General features: G+C 39.4%; 1 non-coding gene and 1 pseudogene across 1 annotated transcript; both read right to left on the bottom strand.

Annotated features, from left to right (window-relative positions):
* Positions 1-11,438: 11,438 nt before the first annotated feature.
* Positions 11,439-11,553, bottom strand: LOC136729871 (U5 spliceosomal RNA). Its single transcript, XR_010809133.1, has one exon. It is a non-coding gene; the product is annotated as a U5 spliceosomal RNA (small nuclear RNA).
* A 6,181-nt stretch (positions 11,554-17,734) lies between these two features.
* Positions 17,735-17,853, bottom strand: LOC136730172 (uncharacterized; annotated as a pseudogene).
* Between the last annotated feature and the right edge of the window lie 121 nt (positions 17,854-17,974).

The following is a 17,974-nucleotide window of genomic DNA, read 5'->3' as shown; positions in this document are numbered from 1 at the left end:
ATTGACTGGACACATTTTTTGAAAATGTGCTTTCCTGAAGTACCTGGACATCATTATTGAGATCAATGAAAAGGCTTATTTTCCAAAGATTAAATACATTCATTAACTACAATAATGTAGTGAAATGTATATAAATAGTAATAATACAAATCGATCAAATATAACTTGCATTTTCTTGTAAGAAATTAGGAATAGGAGAAAGAACAGCTGTTGGGATGCAGTGCGATGTTATCCAAAATTGAAAGCGGTTGAGAAAGGAGAGTTTGTTCTGTGTGAGACAAATGTACTGCCACGAGAGACTCTGATGGTGATTGACTGGAATATGAGGGAAAATAATGAAGTTACTACAGGTATAACTAAAGGTGTAACATAACTAATTTAATGAAACATAGTCATGGCAAGTTATAAAACTGTTTGGAAATAGTCCTTTCACAAACAGAAATACCCTATCAATTAGGAAGAGGGGGGCAGGGGGCAAGGGCCGTATGTGCTCCTCTGCTCCCCCTGTTCGCCTGAGCAGACAAGCAGCCTGAGATGAGAGAGAGAGAGAGAGAGAGAGAGAGAGAGAGAGAGAGAGAGAGAGAGAGAGAGAGAGAGAGAGAGAGAGAGAGAGAAGTCAGAGACAAGGCAGAGACTGTAAGTACGTGTAAGGGTTCATAACTTATTACAAACAGAGCAAGAGTGTAATGAATGGTAATTTACACTGCTTGTATTAATAATGATAATAATATTGATGTTGATACAGACGAATACGTCACATACTAGATGACAACCGCATAAAACTAATAATAATGAAAATAGGAATAATAGGAGTATGGAAATAATTTCAAATTATGGTTTATTGGTAAAAAATGAATTGAGAAACAAAGATTAATAACTGCCATCATTTACCCAACTACTATTAACTATGGTGTTGAAGGAGCTGCTGTAATAGTTATTGTAATGGTCTCAGGTATTTAAGTTAGATAAAAGGACAAAGATAAGCACATTGTTTTGAAACTTTGACAACTCCACACAAAAAGAGTATCTACACTAGGAAGTAAAGCTGATTCAATAAACACAGGAGATATGATGCTGCTGACGACAGCTGAGTGCTGTACTGAAATAATTTGATAAATGAGATAAATTGGAATCAAGATTATTATTATTTTGAATTGTCCCTTTACTAGAAACCTTATAGATTGTGCGAATGTCAACTAATGTGATAGAGATGCCTTTTATAAGGACGATCTCTGATGTTGTGTGAACCACACATTGTGTCTTCAGACTGATTTATTCCACATGGCAGATATGCATATTATGAATCGTGTCCTGAAGGAACCGATGTCTGACCCATATGGAGAAGATGCTGGTGTTCTTGTTGAGACACAGTAGGCCAAGGGCGCGGCTTTAAAGACAGCCTCACAGCAACTTGAACAGACCAATGCTGAGGTCCACTACGCTGAAGTGATGCTTGACTCAGTGGAGAAATAAGTTAAAATACTATAATTAAAGGTTTTCCAGATTATAGGAATCTACAATATATTGTGAAACTGCTCAGATGACGTCCGCAGTAGCACATATTCTTCTGTTGATAGTTTAATTTATAATGTACTATTAGTGGAGATGTCACATTATTCAAATGAATAGAATGACAGCCATGAAGTCAGAATCAGTCCATTGCCCTTCACTTAAGATTTGTACAATGTATAATGTTTATAAATCAAAACGCAACAAATATATGTACAATACAGTTTACAAACTGAATTTGTAAAAAAGAATGTTTTGCTGACTTTTGTATTCTCTTTGAAGCAACAAAATGTATGTGTTATGTATGTCGTAACTAGGGTTTGACTTTTATGACCTGGGGCTGGATGAAATTTAATTTGAGATGCACTGTAAAAGCTCCAGGAAATTGCAACTGGCCACTGCACCTTCCATAAGAGAGCTCAAACATTTGCTAATGCATTGGTTGCCTCACAGGCACTCTTTCCCTGGTTTGCCCATGTGGCGCATGGTGTTGGCCACACGGGCAAAGGGGGGATGTGTGCATCAGTCTTTTAAATTGGTTTGCCCCAGGTTTTATAGTAACAGCTTAGCAATATTGTAGAACTTGCCACATTTGTCAAGCTCATAATCCTGCAATATGCAAATAGATTGTGTTCAAAAGCTTAAATGTTGTGGATATGAATATATACTTGTAATAATATATAGGTGTTCTAAATGGGTTGAAGCCTATCCCGTAGGAAGGCTGAAGTAGTAAAAGTAGCAAAAATACAGTTAAGGGATGTTATATGTAGATTTCGCATTCCAGGGAAATTTCCAGTGATAGGAACACTCACTTCACTGGGACAATAGTGCAGGAACTATGCAAAGCCCTGCGAGGTAAACAACATTTTCACTGCCCCATCAGGCTCAGTCAGCTGGAGCAGTGGAGAAACAAAATGGGATATTAAAGAATAAGCTGTCTAATATATGCAAACAAACAGGACTCAAACGTCCAGATCCCCTTCCTATAGTCCTAATGACAATGAAATCGTCAGCAAATTGAGAAATACAGGTCTTTCTCCGTGTGAGATTATTATGGGATGACTTATGAGACTCTCCATCACTCCTCCATTGTCTGTAAGGGAAATGGACATCCACTTGATGGATGATGCTATGTTGTCTTTTTGTATGGGACTAACACGTGCTTTCGAAGCTGTCCATTCACAGATGAAAGCCGCCCAGACTGAACCATCCCAGCAGGTTTACCACCCCTTCCAGCAAGATGACTGTGTATATCAAAGCACACAAGAGAAAGTCCTCCCAACAGCCCAGGTGGACAGGGCCCTACCAGGTGCTCCTGACCACCCACACAGCTGTGAAGTGCCTAGGAACGACGACATGGATCCACTCCTCACACTGCAAACTTGCCAATCGAGGCGATCAGCACAACCCTGGTGGAGAACAGAGGGATAAAGGAATTGTTCTTCCACATCAGATTTGACATTACTGTATGTATGCAGGCCCTTGTAATTGCTTTTCCAATACTGCCAACTGGTTATTGATGATTGATTTCACATTGTGGTACGAGTATCGAGTGAAATGCGTGCTATCCACCTCAACAACACAGCGATAACATGGAGCCGGCAGGTGATCCAGGTCACAATAGAGGTCAAGCAGTGGGAGGAGGAAGACGTGGTGGTCAAAGGTGTAGCGTAAGGTACACTTATAAAATTCAATTAAAGAAGTGAATTTATAGTATCACCTTATCACGAATCCTGGAATCTTGTAGAACTCATTTTCTGTAATAATTGGATGCAGACACCAATTCCAAAGATATAAATTGTCAAATTTATTCAAAAACAAAGACTAAATGTAGCACTACACTAATTATACAAAAGGGAAAAACTAATTAAAATTCAACTCTAGATCAACAAATCAAAGACAAATCACTTCCGTGACCAAATCAAAGACCATGGGATCGCATATGATAACACACAAATCATTAAACAAAAAAGGTTATAAACACATTGACTACAATACCGGTTAGTAAGACGAAGGTGAGTCTCTCATTAGTATTGTTAGTCAGACATTCAATAACTATGCAGGTTAGTATTTATGTCAGGTAACTTCTCGTTATATATATATCAGTCTCATTAACGTTTAGGTGGAGAGAAAGATCCTATCATTACTTGTTACCACAATTTCCCTTAACTGATTATTATTCAATGATTAAGGATAGGCAGGGCCACCTATAATCTGGTGTCTATTAACTTGTGTCAATTTCAGACTAAACAGTTAAACAGGAATGAGAAGATATTTCTCGGCGTTGACAGATTTTATTTCTAAAATTATCAACAAAACAGTTGAATGCAACACACATTTATATTTAAGAAAACTAAATGATATTACACATTCTAGAGTTATGAATCACAGATTAACATTTCTAATTGATTTCTCAAATGTCATGAATCACAAACTCCAAACTGTTAAACTTATGTGAACTTCGTCGCAGAGAGGCCTCTCTGGCTTCGGGCTCAGATAACAGCACACGGCACGAGGTCCGTGTGGTTTGGAACAAAGGCAGTCCGGTTCGGCTTTGTCCAAGAACTTCCACTCAGTCGATGCACCTGGAAGTTGGGGTTTCGCGAATGTAGAGTCTTTTCCAAACAGATTTTCCACTGGTTTGAAGGCTCCAAGGTTGTGCACAAAATCTTCTTTGTAAGCAGGGTTCCACCGTAGTTACTTGAAGACAAAGTCTTTGAGGAAAGCAGGGCCCTGTTCGTTCCAAGGGTCAAGTTTCTTAAGACTCAAATAGCTATTTAAATGACTTTCGTATTCAGTCGACTTAGTCAATTGTCCAGCTGGATGGCTGGGCACAGGCGGGCAGCGCAGTCTGTAAAGTTCTTTATTTAATAAAGTCCTTTAAAAGAATTCTTCGTACGGCTCAATCTCCTTCTCCCAGTTTATCCCTTCTGTTGCTGGTAAAGACTTAGTTGGTTTCTGGTTCCGGTTCTGGCAACAGAGATACAAGTTGAGCTGTGGCAGCGAGTTACTGGTTTAGGTGAGAGAGAGAGAGAGATGCCGTGCGTTACCCTTTATACGCCTGTCAGATCAATAGGTGATTGGTTCTTTAGTTTGTGAGATTGGATTTCGGCTTCAGCCCCCAGTGTCCTATTGGAGGGGGGCTTGATTTATGACTGATGTCAATCCATGCCATCTTTTGGAAATGCCGGTTGGCACGGGTTCGTAGCTCTGTGTCGGGATTTCGGCTCTCGTCCATTTCAAAGAGTTTTTATTTCCTACAGGCCCCCTTCCCCAGACATCTCACAGCAGGGATTCCAAGCTATTTGGCCCATTCTTGGTGCCATCCTCCCAAGACTGTCACTTTGATGTAAACCAGTTCACATGCTGATGAGTTAAGGAAATCTGATAAATTTGGGGGGGAGAGGTCTTCTTTAGATCAGTGCTTCAGCTCAGAGCTAAAATGCTCTTATCAGAATACACCCAACATAACGCTACACTGGTTAATTCTGTTCTGGGAAAACCACAATCCTGCAGGTTTAATAAGTCTCTCTACACATCAGTCCCTGAGTACCTTCAACCAATGGTCATTTTGACCAATTAAGCCCAAGAATTGAGTCAATTAAGTTGTCATGGACTACCCAGTGAAGACGTGAACTCACGACTAGGTCACACTGTGAGCTCACCAGAGCAGACATTACACTGAGCTCACTGTGAGCTCACTTAGCGCTTTTCCAGCGACATGGTGCCGGTGCTGGAGCCGGAGCTGCTGCTCGGCCTGGGATCCAGCTGATCTTTTTTGAACCGGCCCGCTTTTCCACCGGTTTTGACGTCACTGGATGTGGGCGTTCCCAAGCATGGAGTAGAAGTGGAGAAACACAGCAATAGTAATCAGCACCGAGGCGACTGCGTCTTTAAACCCCATTTAACATCACAATCAAACTCATTCCACGTCTATGGCAAATCGTAACCCTAATGTTACAAATGTTCCCTAAACACCTATTTTGCAGGATCAATAAAAAATTATTAGGATTTTTTAAACTTTTACTGACACACATAGTTAATAGCAATGTGTTATAACTTTACCGAAAATAATAATCTGTATATCTTTAATTGTTTAGACGTTATTAAGATATAATGCATCTTTCACATAGGGAACATTTGTAACATGTTAGGAAAAACAAACAAATGATTTGAAAATATTCATAATTACAGCATACAATTTGTCAGGCTTCATAACAATGGTATTTATAACATACTCTGTAAAAATCAAGCAAATAGCATTTGTGGTTCACGAGAAAATATATATATATAATCAAAGCTATCAGACTATAGCAGCCGGTGTATGAAGACACATACGATTATACAGCATTATTTGGCAGCTTCGCAAGACCTAATTTGAAACGTTGTTGGTAAGTTAGATAATTAGTGGGGACCCTCTATTTGCAGTTCTTCCCCTCCATAATTGCTAAAATAAAGTTTTACTGACATTTTATTGACCCTACCACTGCATAGGGCACATCTGTAACATGAACGCTACTGAATGGCACATACATTGAAAACTACGGAGAACTGAGACAAATCCACTTTACACTTCATAAATAATCTTAAAACGTTTCCAACCAAGGCAACACCCACTTGAAATACGTTCATTCTCATTTTTGGTAAACAAAAAGAGAGATTGTTACATATGTTCCCTATGATGCATCTACAGAGAGAGAGAGACAGACAGACACTAACTCTCTCTCTCTCTCTCTCTCTCTCTCTCTCTCTCTCTCTCTCTCAGCTGGGAGTGTGTGGGAGGGGTCTGCAGTGAGCGGGAGTGCTGCTGAGAGCTCTGTCCTTTGGCTGCGTTTTTTTGTTGCTTTACTTTTTTCAGTTTGTTTATTTTGTCTTCTGTTTTCAGTGCTTTTCTTATTGTGGGGGAACAGGGGAGGGGAGGGGGGAGTACCGGTAGTTCTTCCCGGGTCGGGGGGTCGGACCCCCTGAATGCGTCTTTTGAAAAACTGACCCGACGCCATGGAGTCAAGATCGCTCCGGTGCAGTTCTGCCCCCTAGAGCAGTGTGTGTTAGCGGTTGGGGAGGTAGCAGGGTGTGAAAATATCAAGTCTGCTGCCATTGTTATCTTCTTAAAAACCACTGATCTGCTGAATCAGCTAGTGGCTAATGGCACAGTGTTAGACGACACTTTCACCCCGGTGTTGCCGCTCGCTGCTCCTGCCCGGAAGGTAACGCTGTCTAACGTCCCTCCGTTCATCCGCACCGGCTCGGGCAGCTGATGTCCGGCATTAAGAGGGTCCCGCTGGGCTGCAAAGCCCCGCAACTGAAACACGTCGTGTCCTTCCGAAGGCAGCTGTATATGATCCTCAATAACATCAATGAGGATCTTAATGTCTCCGAAGTTGGATCTCTCTTGCTGCCACCACCACGAAGATTGCTCTTTAGTAATGTTGGAAAGTCAAAGACAGCAACCGTCAGGGTTCTTGCATATGACGTATTCGTGCTGCACCTCTCTGCAAGGATCCAGGACAGTTTGTCAATGTAAACTCCAGTGCCTGGGAATATTTCCACCTAAAAGACAATGGTAAATAAAAAACAAGTTTATCCCCAAACTATTCTTATATTATGTTAAGTGGAATACATTATCAGTAAGGCTGTGATTATGTTACAGAAATGTGTTATTAAAGACCACAGTATGTCTCAATTCTAAGTTTATTAATTTACAGACATAATAAAGTCAGTGAATCTGTGACACCCATAATTCAATTACATTCTTATTATCAACTTTAACTATGAATATAACTGATAATGTAGCATCATTAGATTGTTTACAACCAATATTTGTTTTCAATATATATATTTTTACCTTGTCTTTGTAATATTGTAGACCAAGAGTGTTATACCTGTTTTGGTGATTCTTTGTCAGATTCAGAACAATTTGCTGTGGGGCTGTCAGAACCACTTGATGGTGACACACTTTTGTCTTCATCGCTGATAAATGTGGCTTTTGTTACAATTTTTTTCAGATTGTCCAAAAGGTCTGGAATCTCTGGAGAAAAAAACCTTAGTATTAAATGATAATCATTTCTAGTAATATATTTAATACAAAGTGAAAACAAAACCATCAATGCCTGCAATTATACTTGAGAGACTTGCTCTATGTTATTGGCAAACTGACCTTTTTGTGGGTCATTAACATTAGCTACGAAAAAAATAAAAGAGATAAAATACAAGAATTACCAGGTCTAATGTAATGCATATAGTCATTAATGTAGGATTATGAAGTTATGTTGAAAAACTTTATTTAATAATCAGTATTATTAAACTATTAGACAGTGCACATTAAGAGTCTGTATTGTGGTTCTAGATTACTTCAGTATGATCAACTATAATACATTACTCTGGAATCTAAATTACTGAAGAATAACATTTATCAAGGTAAGGAATTATTTGCTATAAATAAAAAAACTTACCATCAACCATACGGTTTCGAAGACATTGGTTTTCAATTTTAAGTCTTGTGTTTTCCTTTTCGAGCTGCTTAACGTTTTGCTGTAGCTCAACTTCACTGGACTCTTTAAATGTCTGTAGAATATGACGGGATCTAATTCTTGAAGCTCCATCGGTTTTCTTTCTTATTTTGTGCTGTATTCAGAGAGAAAAAGAGTTTAAAATGAATATATATATATATATATAGATATATATATATATATATATATATATATATATATATATATATATATATATATATATATATATGAAAATGATTTAAAAAACACAATCCTGCAAACACAATCCTGCAATACATTTATTTAATATTTGCAGTAATTATCTCACCGGTAACTGTGGTTCATCAAGGTCACTATCATCTGAAATTTGAAGTTTTTTGTTTGGTTTAGGTACTGTCTTCATTTTAGGACAGGGCATTTTTGTTAGGTCATTAAGTTTTCTTCTTAGTTCGCCTTCTTTTCCTAAAATAAAAATAAAATAAATAAAACCCTGCATTATGTCCACAGATATTTGGGGATTATATTTATTTGTCATAAAAATACTGTGCTTTGACCATACAAATTAAGATGAACAGCCAACACTGAATCAAAACTGAAGTTAAATTATATCTGGTTTAATTTATTTTGTGATTTGGGGGATTTTATTGTAAAGCACAACACACAATAAATCGTTCTTACAAATGCCAGTCATGTATGACGAGTTTTTAGTGCCCTCACCACCACCTACCATGTTATAAGAGTATGTTAGAAGTACAACACATTAATAACTTAAACATTCATTTCAAATATACTGTGATTGTATATATCAAATAGCATGTAAAGACTTTAATGTTTTTTTTTTTTAAATAAACATTGTTACCAGTCATAATGATCTGCGCTTCATGGACAGGCCATCCACCTTTTGGAGGTTTGTTCGTGTCTCTCCACTCTGCTCTGAAGTTTCGAGTCGTCTCTTCGTCATCATCAGCAATGCTGAATAAATCAAAATTGCGAAAGCAAGCAGTGGGAATCACGCTGTAAGAGTCTTTGTCGACCCCGCTTTCCCACTTCACCAACGCGTGCATCACCGCCATACTACCTTCACCTTCTCGTCCGTTTTTTCTGCGCGTTTTTCCCCCGACAAGTCACGGCACAAAAAACAGTCCCGCTCTGCATTCTGGTACTTGGCGTTCTTAATAACACCAACAGGGTGTAATCGCATAGACCACTCGAGTATAAAGTACTACATATCCCATCTGTTACAGTTTTTTTTCTTCTTCTGAAACTGCAAGCGCACTACATAAAGTTTGGCAAATGAAGAAATTTGGATGATGAGTTTACAATCTTATAAACAGTATTTAAGTAAACCTAGATATGCAATTCCAAAAAGAACAGCATCGAGATGGAGAAACAGGATACAAAAATAATAATACAATGTTTATACTTTTTGTATTTTAATTACAGTATGTAATTATTGCCTTTTGATTTACATTTACAGAAAAAGAACGGCGGCAAACGTGGACTACCCAACAAGAAGCAACAAAGTTACTAAAATATCAGATTCTCAGGTAAGCTTCATGCAGCCATACATGTATAATTATAAAATCAATCCAAAAAATAGACCTTGTTTACCCTACAACTGATTTGAGTGTTAATTCTATTTAAGATATAAAAAAATATTTTGTTTTCTGAACTAATAATCTGTGAACATTCTATTATCTCTATAATTTTAATTAATACATTTATTTTATTATTGGTGGAACATTATATTTTTCAGCTCAGATGATTTCACGTACCATCAATTTTTCTGTTAATACATGTGCAAAAACAAATCAGATGGATAGGCCCCTACATATGAACATTAAGTTAAAGGCCTAGAGTGAGTGTTCTTCACTTCCAGTCATGGCGGGCCACAATCCAGCTCTTTGTAACTCATCAACAACCAAAGACCTGGGAAAAGGGTTAAATGGCTTCAGTTAAGCCAATTAGGTAATTAAGAGCTCAACTGGAAAAAAAACAGCAGGCATAGGGGTACTTTAGGACCACAGTCACTGATATAACCTACAATGTTGTTGTAATGAAAATCAGCAGACAGTGGGCCTCCTCCAGGACTAAGGTTGAGAAGCACTGGTCTTGAAGACCACAATAACAATCGACCTCAAGGGCTAGGGATATTCGAGGTGATGCTAAACCAGTCCTGAATGTTTAAATATAATGTTATTTTCTTGTAGTGTGCCGTTGCTGTTAATGCAACCAGTTATATTGAGCCATCAAATACAGAAGCTGATGAAAAACAACATGTAAATTTCCTAAATTAATATGGTGCATCAAAATACTTATTTAGCACTTTCAACTGTTTCTTTGTGATTCCTAAAATTACTTTACAGGCTGGGGCTGGGGGAAGACACTGCGCCCGCCTGGAGAAGCCTGTACAAGCCCCCCTCAATAAGAGAGCTGGCAATCTGCAGTGGAGGGTGTTACACACCATTATTGCTGTCAATTCTTTTATTACTGTTCTTAACCCTGCTGTGTCCGACGCCTGCCCATTCTGTGCTCAGAGAGAGACCGTGTTTCACTGTTTCAGCACTTGCTCTCGGTTGTCACCCATTTTTAGTCTTTTAACTCGTCTTTTTACTGATCTTAACCTGATTTTTAACACAAAGGTTTTTATTTTAGGGGCGCGATACACCAGAAAGACCAAACATGTGGACCAGCTGGTAAACTTCTTGCTGGGCCAGGCTAAAATGGCCGTCTATAAGACTAGGAAGAACAGAGTGTGTGGGGAGGGCAGTGAGGATGCAGTGAGAGTGTTTGCCATGCTGGTCAAGTGCAGAGTCAGACTAGAGTTTAACTATTACAGGCTGATGAATGATTTGGAGAGTTTTGAACAGGTCTGGTGTATTAATGATGCCCTTTGTGAATTGTATGACGGGGAGTTGGTTTTTATTATGTAATTCATTTATAGGGTTTAGTATTTGATGGTTGTTTTGTTGTGTGTATTGGGTTGCTTTCTTTAAAAGTGTACAGATCAGTGGCGGAGTTAATGCTTGTTGGGGGGAGACAAACAAAGGGGAACACTATTTTTTATTTATTTATTTATTTTCTTTTGTATGAATTATTGCGTGTTGCAAACAGGCAATGAAGTCTGATAAAAGTCAAAAAGTCTCTCTCTCTCTCACACACACACACACAGCCAGCAAGACACACAGAGCCAGCCAGCTCAGCGATGACATCACAAACATCTCTCTCAGGTGACTCCTATGACATCACAGAGCACGTACATTCCGTTGCTTGCCGTCTGTCAACCACTCAGTCACTGCCAGCCAGACTGGCTGGCTGACTGGATGGTGGGGCTGCTTGCTGCTGCTGCGTACCTTAGCAAGCTTATTTGCTTGACCGGCCTTCCTCCTCCGCCCACATGCCCACCTATGTCCGATCTGCTGTTCACCTGGATCACAGCTCCGCCCCAACAAGGCAGAGCCTCCCAAGAATGGTACAAACTCACCCACGATCCCCTCCACGGAAAGCTATAGCAAAAGGCAAAAGCATTATACGTAATGAAGAGGAACCCGAGTCCAAGACGCATCCGACCAGCCATACATATTTGTGTGTATTAAAGATCACATTTTATTACATTTAGATTTTCTGTACTTTATTACATCTTTTTGTGATTTTTAAATGTATTGTTTCTTTTCCTTATATATGTATGTATGTATGTATGTATGTGTGTGTGTGTCTGTGTGAAAGTGTATGTGTTTGTGTGTCTCTGTGTGAAAGTGAGTGTGTGTGTGTCTGTCTCTGTGTTTGTGTGTCTGTCTCTGTGTGAAAGTGAGTGTGTGTGCGTGTGTCTGTCTGTGAAAGTGTGTGTGTGTGTGTGGGTGTGACAGTGTGTATGAGTGTCTGTCTGTCATGTAACTCGCACATCTGTGAGGGCACCATTTTTGCAGAAAGAGATGTACACATTTTGGAGCAACATATGCTGCCATCCAGACATCGTCTTTTCCAGGGACATCCCTGCATTTTTCAGCAGGATAACGCCAAACCACATTCTGCCCAGATTACAAGCGCATGGTTGCGTAGGCAGAGAGTGCGGGTGCTAGCATGGCCTGCCTGCAGTCCTGACCTGTCTCCGAATTGAGAATGTGTGGCGCACTATGAAGTGCAAATTAAGACAACGAAGGCCCTGTGCAGTTGCGCAGCTGAGGAAATGCATAATGGATGAATGGGGGGAAATCCCACTTGCTAAACTTAACCAAGTGGTGTCTTCAGTGCCCAAGTGCTTAATAAGTGTTATTAAAAGAAAAGGTGATGTTACATAGTGGTAAACAGTCGACTGTCCCAACTTTCTTGGTTTCTTTTCACTGCTAATGAGATGCTGTAGAGTGAGTTAGTTATATTGCTTTCAGGAGCTCTAATCGTATTGATGAGTTCATGCAGCATTTGTAATTGAATTTCAAAAAGAAATCCTTGCTGTCTGGCCTGTGTGTATGAGATGTACTCTGTCAATCTTTGGCTAACAACTGAAACATTGGTAGAACAAAAATGGCAACATAAAAAAGAAAAGTACATTTTAAAAGAGCACATTAAATAGGATGAATATACAGTTTTTTACAATCACTTTGTCACTAATTTCAGAACCTTGATGTCATTTTTCAAAACTCTAGACACAAAACTCAAAACGGTCATCACTTGTAACACAGGCTGTCCAATGTTCAAAACATTGCATTGTGCATTCATATCTTTAAAGAAACCTTGCACTTGCAGACTTGTTGGTTCAAATAATTCATTTATCATGAAATACCATAGTAACATTTATTTAGATCACCCACACAGAAGATACCGATAGTTTCACTGTGTAGTTGTTCGTACAATCATTAAATATTGTAGTACAAAATATGTGATACATGTTTCATTATGGTACTACACATAAATACATCACTGTAAAAGGACTAGTAGAGAGAATACTACAGACACAGTGGAATCATTGAACAAAATCTGAAATGTATTGATGCAATACAATCAAATCACACCATAGGTTTCTTTGAAGCCATGCAACAATAATTAGCTACAAAAAAGAACAAAACTACAGTAAAATGTCAACTGCAGTGTTCCTCACCTGGCTTAGTGTAAAACAAAGGATTGATTACTGTACTTCTGAATTTCCATCAGCCCTGTGTTCAGGTTCAGGTTCTCACAACCATTTTTCACAAGAGGCATCTTGAAACTGAACATACCTGAACATACTCAGTCATCAGCTGCTTCACTCTGTCTGCATTTCTTTCAAAAGGCACACTATACTCTGTGCTACACATTGGTATGCAGTATACAGTCATTTGACAATTGAGAGTAGCCTAATGTTTAGTGCATGCTGAAGACTTGCCGCTTCTCAGTACGGACATTTCTGATGATTGAGGCCACAGTTGATCCTGAGTTGATTCTGAGGTTTGATTGAATCATTGTAGCTGCCTCAGTCATGGTCATGCCATGATTTACAACATGCTCTACAACTATTTCTCGGATTTCACTGGACACTATTTGCTGTTGCTGCCGCTGTCTGGTCCGTGGCCTTGTCCTCTACCACGTTCCCCCAACACCTCTCAAATGAGGCCCATGGCTGCCTCTCTGGTGAGGCCTAAGCCCTCCTCTATGACGAGGCCCACGACCACCTCTCAGAAGGGGTGCATGTCCCCTTCCATTCCTTTGACCACCACGTCTTCCTCCTCCCACTGCTTGACCTCTATTGTGACCTGGATGACTTGCCGGCTCCATGTTATCACTGTGTTGCTGGGGTGGATAGCACTCATTTCACTCGATACTCGTACCACAATGTGAAATCAATCATCAATAACCAGTTGGCAGTATTGGAAAAGCAATTACAAGGGCCTGCATACATACAGTAATGTCAAATCTGATGTGGAAGAACAATCATCTTCAACCAGGTTGGAGCGTTAGTTGCAATGCCTTTAATACACGCAGCGTGGAGAGGAACAGTGACTCAAGTAGATCCCAAAGTCGCTCTGCCTTCATTTTAACAGTCAGAGCTTTTATACACAAAAATCAAAGAGCTGGTTATAATCAGAAAGTCATTACTATGTTATCTTAAAAGTTAGCTAAGCAGAATTTATATCATTATAGGACAGAGTTCATAGATCAACACATGGATTAGGGAGCAGGCACTTCAATCATACTGTTTGACATTGTCTCCAAGATTCTCATCGTAAATAACAAACAGAAATCAAACTACCTTCTGGCCTGACCTTCTAGCTTGACCTTATCTTTCTTAAGTATACAAGAGAGAAAAACAGGTATTAGAGAAAAAAATTCTAACTTTCCTTCCACACTGCAAACATGGTGTGGAAAAGTGCTACATGATGATGAATGATGATGAAATATTACATCCATAGATAATGTAGTCCAACTGGTTCATGCTCCTCGTTTATTGATGTCAATGGATCTCATTATCCTGAAACTTTCATGATCGAAACATGGAATATTGTTTGTCAGTTTCCATAAAATTATGCATTAAGAGTAATGCAACAGTCACTTATCATTTTGAGCAGCTGTATCAATTGATAGTTAGATCTTTGTAATGAAATGAATAGACAGTGATCTCAGATGTAATGTGTGAATTGCATTTTGAAATGGTAATACTTTGATGTTAAGTTGTGTCATTTTAGTTCAATGAACAAATGATCTGAGGTTGATGTGTATTGTATCCAAGCAATTGTAAAAAAGTGTTAGAGTTTTGAAAAATGTGCATTTTGATCATCGGGTGTCTAGAGTTTTGAAAAATGACATCAAGGTTCTGAAATGAGTGCCAAAGTGATTGTAAAAAAGTGTAATATCAGGGGACAGTGGCTATTAGTGATCTGGCCTTCCGTGGCCTCTGTATTAATGTAACAGGTCACATTGTATGTGTACACTGATACTTGATAGTATAATATAGTACAAGTAAAAAACATACATAGGTATCATAGAAGTATTTTGCAGAAATGATTATGGATAGTTATCAAAATGGAGAGGAAATGCTAAATCCAGTCTCCCCAGGCTGAGCTTCTATTGCTGCACCTGCTAAGTGGCTGCTGGCCCCACTATATGGATAGAGCCACACCAAGTACAAGAGTCTCCCCATTGCTATTTATATCTCCCTATCCAGTCTTCTATACGTGTCAGGTATACAAGTGTGTGTGTGTGTGTGTGTGTGTGTCTGTCTGTCTGTCTGTCTGTGAAAGTGTGTGTGTGTGTGTGTGTGTGAAAGTGTGTGTGAGTGTCTGTCTGTCTGTCTGTCATGTAACTTGCACATCTGTGAGGGCACCACTAATGCAGAAAGAGATGTACACATATTGTTTATTTTCCATATATATGTATGTATGTATGTTTGCATGTCCAATTGCTTTGACAATACAAATGAATTGAATTGAGAGGGAGAGAGAGAGAGTAAGAGAGAGAGAGAGAGAGACAGACAGACAGACAGACAGAGAGACACACACACACACACACAGAGAGCCAGCCAGCCAGCTCAGCGATGACATGACGAGCCTCTCTCAGCTTACTGCTATGACATCACAGAGCACGTACATTCCGTTTAACAAATCGTTAAACAAAAAAGGTTATAAACACATTGACTACAATACCGGTTAGTAAGACGAAGGTGAGTCTCTCGTTAGTATTATTAGTCAGACATTAAATAACTACGCAGGTTAGTATTTATGTCAGGTAACTTCTCGTTATATATATATCAGTCTCATTTACGTTTAGGTGCCGAGAAAGATCCTATTTGTTACCACAATTTCCCTTAACTGATTATTATTCAATGATTAAGGATAGGCAGGGCCACCAATAATCTAATGTCTATTAACTTGTGTCAATTTCAGACTAAACAGTTAAACAGGAATGAGAAGATATTTCTCGGCGTTGACAGATTTTATTTCTAAAATTATCAACAAAACAGTTTAATGCAACTCACATTTATATTTAAGAAAACTAAATGATATTACACATTCTAGAGTTATGAATCACAGATTAACATTTCTAATTGATTTCTCAAATGTCATGAATCACAAACTCCAAACTGTTAAACTTATGTGAACTTCGTCGCAGAGAGGCCTCTCTGGCTTCGGGCTCAGATAACAGCACACGGCACGAGGTCCGTGTGGTTTGGAACAAAGGCAGTCCGGTTCGGCTTTGTCCAAGAACTTCCACTCAGTCGATGCACCTGGAAGTTGGGGTTTCGCGAATGTAGAGTCTTTTCCAAACAGATTTTCCATTGGTTTGAAGGCTCCAAGGTTGTGCACAAAATCTTCTTTGTAAGCAGGGTTCCACCGTAGTTACTTGAAGACAAAGTCTTTGAGGAAAGCAGGGCCCTGTTTGTTCCAAGGGTCAAGTTTCTTAAGACTCAAATAGCTATTTAAGTGACTGACACTTTCGTATTCAGTCGACTTAGTCAATTGTCCAGCTGTAAAACTCCACTGATCAGGTGGGTCTGTGAAGTTATTTATTTAATAAAGTCCTTTAAAATAATTCTTCGCTCAATCTCCTTCTCCCAGTTTAACTCTTCTGTTGCCGGCAAAGACTTGGTTGGTTTCTGATTCCGGTTCTGGCAACAGAGCTACAGGTTGAGCTGTGGCAGCGAGTTTCTGGTTCAGGTGAGAGAGAGAGAGAGAGAAAGACTGTCCGCTGTTCCTTATAGTCTGTCAGATCAGTAGGTGATTGGTCCCTGAGTTCTTGAGATTGGATTTCGGTTTCAGCCCCCAGTGTCCTATTGGAGGGAGGCTTTATTTATGACTGATGTCAATCCATGCCATCTTTTGGAAATGCCGGTTGGCCTGGGTTCGTAGCTCTATGTCGGGATTTCGGCTCTCATCCACTTCAAAGAGTTTTTATCACCTACAGGCCCCTTTCTCCAGACATCTCATAGCAGAATTCCAAACTATTTGGCCTCTTCTCGGTGCCATCCTCCCCAAAACTGTCACTTTGATGCAAACCAGTTCCAAGCTGATGAGCTAAGGAAATCTGATAACTTTGGGGGGGGAGAGGTCTTCTTTAGATCAGTGCTTCAGCTCAGAGCCCAAATGCTCTTATCCAAATACACCCAACATAACGCTACATATGTATGTATGTATGTATATATGTGTAGAAGGAAAATTAGAAATTATTTTCTTACACCTGTTTTTCTCTCTTGTATACTTAAGAAAGATACGGTCAAGCTAGAAGGTCAGCCCAGAAGATAGTTTGATTTCTGTTTGTTATTTACGATGAGAACCTTGGAGACATTGTCAAACGGTATGACCTACGTGCCTGTTCCCTAAAACCATGTGTTGACCTATGAACTCTGTTCTATAATGATATATGTTCTGCTTAGTTAGCCTTTAAGATAACATAGTAATGACTTTCTAGCATGTATGGATGTATGTATGTATGTATATATATATATATATATATGTATGTATGTATGTCCAATTGCTTTGACAATACAAATGAATTGAATTGAGAGGAAGAGAGAGAGAGAGAGAGAGAGAAAGAGAGAGAGAGAGACAGACAGACAGACAGACAGCTCAGCGATGACATCACGAGCCTCTCTCAGCTGACTGTTATGACATCACAGAGCACGTACATTCCGTTGCTTGTCGTCTGTCAACCACTCAGTCACTGCTAGCCAGACTGTCCCTAAGACAAAGTGTACAATACTTCAATTATATCTCCTCCAGACAGATAAAGAGTATTAAGAGCTACGATGAAGTTACCCAGGAGACGTAAAAAGCTTGCAGCACCTGGTATTTCCAGGAGGTCACACATCCAAGTACTGACCAGGCCCTGCCCCGTTTAGCTTCCGAAATCTGATATGATCGGGAGCGTTCAGGACGGTGTGACTACAAGCCAAGAGGCCTGGCTGCATGATGTCTCTTAAAGGCTGGCGGATATTGACGGAACTTCCAGCAAAAAAATAAAATAAAAAGAAAAATGGAGGGAAAAATATCAGTGCAGCAAAGGGTGTTGAA

The sequence above is a fragment of the Amia ocellicauda genome, unplaced genomic scaffold (assembly GCF_036373705.1).
Source record: "Amia ocellicauda isolate fAmiCal2 unplaced genomic scaffold, fAmiCal2.hap1 HAP1_SCAFFOLD_31, whole genome shotgun sequence".
Taxonomy (NCBI): Eukaryota; Metazoa; Chordata; class Actinopteri; order Amiiformes; family Amiidae; genus Amia; species Amia ocellicauda.
This window is presented reverse-complemented; position numbering and strand designations above follow the sequence as displayed.